Here is a 5,591-nt window from a genome sequence, read left to right as displayed (position 1 = left end):
ATTTGTACACAGGTCATTGCATAGGCACAATGAGGGGCAGGACAAACACATCTTATCTATCCATTCGCATCCTAATTTGCTGGTGATGCCTTGATTTAGAAGCAAAAGTCAGCTTGCTATCAGTAGCTACCATTATTCCCAACTTGCTTTATCTCCATACATAGATTGTTTATTAAAGCACAATATTTTTCATGTGGTTTTGTTACCCTGTGTGACTGAAAACCATCCCAGACCATGCATTTTGAGTGGGTTTATAAACAAGAAGTTCCTCACTGATAACACCTGTCACAATGGCTCATTGTACGATTAATAAGAATCTATTACTAATGTAAAGTTTACTTTTGAATATTCAATTATGGTTGGTAACTCTTCAGTTGCATCCCCACAGTTGGTTTCCAGGATTACTCTGGCATACAGTGACAGCAGAGACAGGACCATTAACCTTCTTTACTGAACTGAGTAATGGAAATGCTCTGCATTGTCCTGGTATTGCTATTTACTGTCATATTGCCAAATGTCTATTTTCTCTGACATTTCTTCTCATGACTGTAGATACTGTAATTGCTGTGAGACCTCTGCATTTTTATATCCCTATTTTTAAATTAGAAACATGTTGTTAAATAAATCTTTTTGCTGACAGTTTCTCTAGATTCATTAAAAACCTCTGCAGTATTCCTTAGGTTGTTGGAAAGAGACATAAATCTAGAGGAGATGTTGAGAGGGAAATGGATGAGCAGTGCAGCTGTAAATGCTTTACTAGGTTAAGCAAAAGGGAATGACATGAGAAATCCCTCAGACAAAGCCTTTCTTTCTGAACATATGGGCTACAACACAACTAATTTCTGGTTTTGCCTTGCTCTGGTGCATGTATTTTTCTCATAGTACACCTGAATAGAAACTGCTTGTGAATGAAAATCAGTTATAAAAAAGCAGTCCCAAGTTTCCCAAATTTTGATGCAGGCATTCATGCAAGAGAAGCTAAACATATATTTTAGCCAGTTCATCAGGCATGGGACTGAACTGTTTGTACAATCCAGGTTTTCTTAAGTTTGTATTTCTGCTTTGAGCTGTTTTAGTATTCAAGGAGCAAACATTTAACTCTTTTTAAAAATGAGGTCCCCTTAAAATGTTAGCATTGAAATCCTGCGAGAGAGCCTTTCAGGAATGAAGGTTTCATCTTTCCTTTTTTAAGAAGGGAAATAAGCTCCTTATGAAAATATAACTAGTTTATTTTCCTTATTCAAATATTATGTTAGGCTGCTAAAATGACATTTCCCTTATATTACAAACAGTATTGATTAAGTAAAATCCTTGAGGACACTTCACCAGAAGCAGAAAACTTGATTTTAAACTGATGGAAAATACAAATTTTATTTGCAGTCCTAAAATTGAGTAACTGTGCTTGTTCCTCAGCATGGACACATTACGTGCATAGCTGCTGCATATGAGTGCATACACAAATATCAGACAATGTGCAAATATAATTTTAACTTACACAGTAGAATACCAATCAGCCTCTGTCAGCAACCCCTCCATGATTGCTGGATAGTTAGAGTTTTAACTCATTGAGCCCAAATCTTCCTTTCTTTGTCTCCTGCAATAGGTGTTTCTACACCTTCTGGCTTCACACAGCTGATCCTGCTCAACAGCATATTCCCATGTGTGACACCAGGAAGGTGTCATTACTATCCAATGGCTACAATTCAGAGGCTGTATAAGATGACTTTCCAGATATTTGCATTTTTATTGTCAGTTTTTTTCGTGTTATTTTGAGTAAAACAATCTGCAATCTTATCTAGGAACCACAGTTATTTTTCTTTCCTGTTTTCATAAACCAGAGCCTGGTGTTCTGTATAGTTCTTTACAGATGAAATAATTAATAGCCTACTTTAAAACTTAAAGAATAGAGTTATCCTTTTTAGGTTGGCTGTCTTACCTTTAGTTGTTGAAGATTTTCACTGATCTACAATTAGTATTGGATTTTGAGTGTATAATAATTAAAATGTACATTTATCGATATCCAGCAGAACAGATAATTGATGTAAAAGAATATCATGTCTTCAAATATTACTTTCCTGTTGGGCAGGAAATAAGAATGAAGCAGAAGTTATTAGTTCATTGCTTTGTTGGAGCATAATATTTTCTAACAGTCTCACAAGATAATAAAGTTTACATAGCTCTCTGATACACAAGCCCTGAGAAATTTTATTACTTCTGGTGTTCAGTTAACTTCACTGTCATATTTCTTTCACCTCATCTTTCTGGGTAGGACAAGGTCTGTACAGAAACCTTTTTCTTTGCTGCAAAATACTTACATTCCTCTTACATGTTGAGCAACTAGGCTTGCACTTCATGTGTTGGCAAAATAGCTGTTGATCATTACTGGAGTGGAAAGAGCACATTGTGGAGGAAGTCAAATTAAGTACTCTAGATTCCAAAGATGCTGGTATATAGGAAAGAAAAGAAGGAAACCTTAACACTGTTAAAGGAGCAATTGCATATTATGCTGGGCAGTTCCACAAGCAAAGTGGAATTGCTCAGCATAACATGCAATCAAACCCAGGAGAACTTAATTTGATATTTTTTTGTGTGTGATTCTGTGGGATAATGTGGTTTTTAAAGATGGCCCCAGTAGGCTATGTGCAAGTTCATACCCAGAAAACTCATGTGATGCTGAGGACAGACTTGCTCACTATGCTTGACCATAGACCAGAACAATGCAAGTATCAAAGGATGGAGAGACAGCAAAAAGACCTAAAGGCTGGTGGGCAGCAGGCACCTCTTCATTCCTCACACCCTGACCATGCTCCTGCCCAGCCTCACAGGAGGACAAGTCTTACCCAGTCATGGCTCTGCAGTGGTTAGTGGTGTAATGTAAAAATTTACTCTGTTGTCAAAATAGCACTGGTCAAAGATAATCTGTGTTTTATCTAAACATGCTGAAACCACAAGAAAACAAATAACTGGAGCAGGCCCATGCCTTGACTGGCATGCTTTCAAGTGACAGATAAGTTTTGGGAGCATTTTTCATTCTCAGTCTTTTTGAAAATTGTATCCAATATTCTGATGGATGTGAACTGCTGAATAACACGAAGTGTAGTTCAGCATTCTAACTTCTGTTATTAATATATAGATAAAAATTATGTTCCATTAGCAAATTGGCCAGATATATTAAATTCCTTTTGCTTGCTATGAAATTCATTAGCTTGGCAAAAAATAATGACCTTTTCCATTTTGAAAGGAGTAAGTCAATTTCAGTGCTTCAGTCATAGTCGTGGAAAACTCTAATTTGGAAGAATTAACAAGTGGCTAAGTGCCATTATACATTGAAGGATGCCACTCAAATTTACTTCAAGTGTGCTTAGACCCCTAGAATGATGCACATTAGGTCCAGAAGCAACATGAGATGTAGGTCTGTGATCTGCAGGACCTGACCATCATTCCTGTTTCATCCACACAATCTATTTTAACACTGCTTCTGCTTTTTGTCTACAATATCCCAATTATTTCAGAAATTCAATCATATGATAAGGAATTTGTTACTTATTGCCATTTCAGATCTACTCTATAGTATTGTATTTTAATTAATATATTTTTAATAATTAAAATCGTGTATTTCCACTTAATTAGTGCATTTCCAGCTTAAATATGTTCCTCTCATTAATCTTTGTATATAAAGATAATCTTATCACTCTTAGCTTCCAATACAAAGTGATTTTCTACCACCAGATATTTTTCAATGACATGGTTTTGCATTAAGTGCAAAATTGAAATACCAGCACTGTTTTTCTGTGCTTTGACTGTTTGTCAAAGGACTAAACCTGCTAATTTTTGGGCACCACAAGAGTCTTTCCTTCCCAGTTTGTGTCAGATTTCAAATGTTTACAGGATCATACAGTTTGAAGTAGGATTTCTTTCACTAAAAATACTAATGTGTATTTTTCCACATTCATGTTAAATTCTTTAGGCCTGTATAACCTCAGAAAATAGTCTTTTCAAATCCTTTTCCATCTTGAGAGCCATTCTATCGTCATGCCTCTACTCTGCATGAGAGGTTTCCACATCTTGCTTGCAGTTCTAGTTCTTCCGTCTCATTACCCACATTTCCTGCATTACTCCACAAGCAACTTCATTGTTTCCTTTTGACCTCACAGTGTTTCCTAAGTCAATTGAATATAGCCAACCTGATCAATTCTTTCAGTCACAGAAATACTGTTTTTTGTCTCCACTACTTTATTCTCTAGCATAGCCTTATACCTGACTACATCCTTATTTACACCGACTTTACCTTTTATTTATTAACACCAGTAGTTCATATAGACTATGTCTCCCTCAATCATAGCATGTCCCCCGCAACCTAGATGGATGTTTTTCTTTGTCTGTGTTTCTAGTCTTGGTTGCTGAAGGTCAGTGCTCCAGTCAGGTGCAAACTCACCCCGGGGAATTATGCTCTTTCTGGGAACGCTTCCTGAAGGTTAAAAGCCCCAGAGTCCCTAAGCAGAGTTTCCTCGGCAGGGTTTTCTGTGTTTTTGGTCAGAGCTGACGTGCACATGGCATTTTATCTATCATGTAGGGTGGCGAAACCATTCATTACTGTTTCCACTGCAACAATCAGCACAACATTACTTAAGGCTTTTTCTTTTTTTTTTTTGAATCTGTAGGATAATGGAATTGCTTTTTTTCTAAATTGTAAGCTACAGGATATCAGGGGTCTTGTCTAAAAGTATGCTTCAGTGTTTCAAAGATGCAGGTGGGAATTAAACTACTAATTGCAAAAGAGACCAGAGCGTTACAGCCTCACGGAAATGTCTCCACTGTTTGACACTCTGAAAATCTTGGACTCTGCTTGTTCCATAAAGGAACAACTCAGTGCCCTGGAAAACAAACCAGTGTGCCTTATTTTCCCCATCCATGAGCAGCCAGTATTGTTCATGTGTTTTTTCGAAGCATTTGGGGGATAAATACTCTGTATATTTGACATATGCCATTATTTGGCAATGCCATTAACATTTGGAACACCACCCATTTTTATCTTTCCTGTGATGATCAAACTCTTAATAGGAGTATAAAAGCACAGATTTAGTTTTCAATCCACTAATTTTTGTATTTCTAAATAATTATATTTTTAACATATTCAATGCCCAGGATGACTTCATGTCCCTCTACAAAGGGAAAAGTTATCAGACCCATTTTCCAGTGGGTTCACATAGAAGTGGATCATAGCTGCAGTCCCTAGGTGTGGTAGTTCCTGATTCATAGTGCATTTTATGCTCCTTATCAAGCTACAGCTTCTGTCCCAGTGTGGCACCCCCAAGTAAAAGGTCCTTGGCAAGGGGTCTGCAGCAGGGAATCCCACTGGATGTAGATTATCCTGGAGCTCAGGGGCTTCTCTTCTTCTTTGTGACTGTGAGAACAAGGGACAGATTACTGAAATGAGAGCTCTATTTCCAACATTGATGCCAGGTTCTGGGGTAGGGCTGTAGCCGTTGTGACCACGCTGATGCCGGAGTGAGGGCCAGATCCCTTTTTGCCAGGACCACCTCATCTCTGTGGGGCTGGGCTTGTGAGACAGAACCTCAGGTGATGCTGAG

Source organism: Taeniopygia guttata, chromosome 1, assembly GCF_048771995.1.
Source record: "Taeniopygia guttata chromosome 1, bTaeGut7.mat, whole genome shotgun sequence".
Taxonomy (NCBI): domain Eukaryota; kingdom Metazoa; phylum Chordata; class Aves; order Passeriformes; family Estrildidae; genus Taeniopygia; species Taeniopygia guttata.
Note: the sequence above shows the minus strand (reverse complement) of the source record.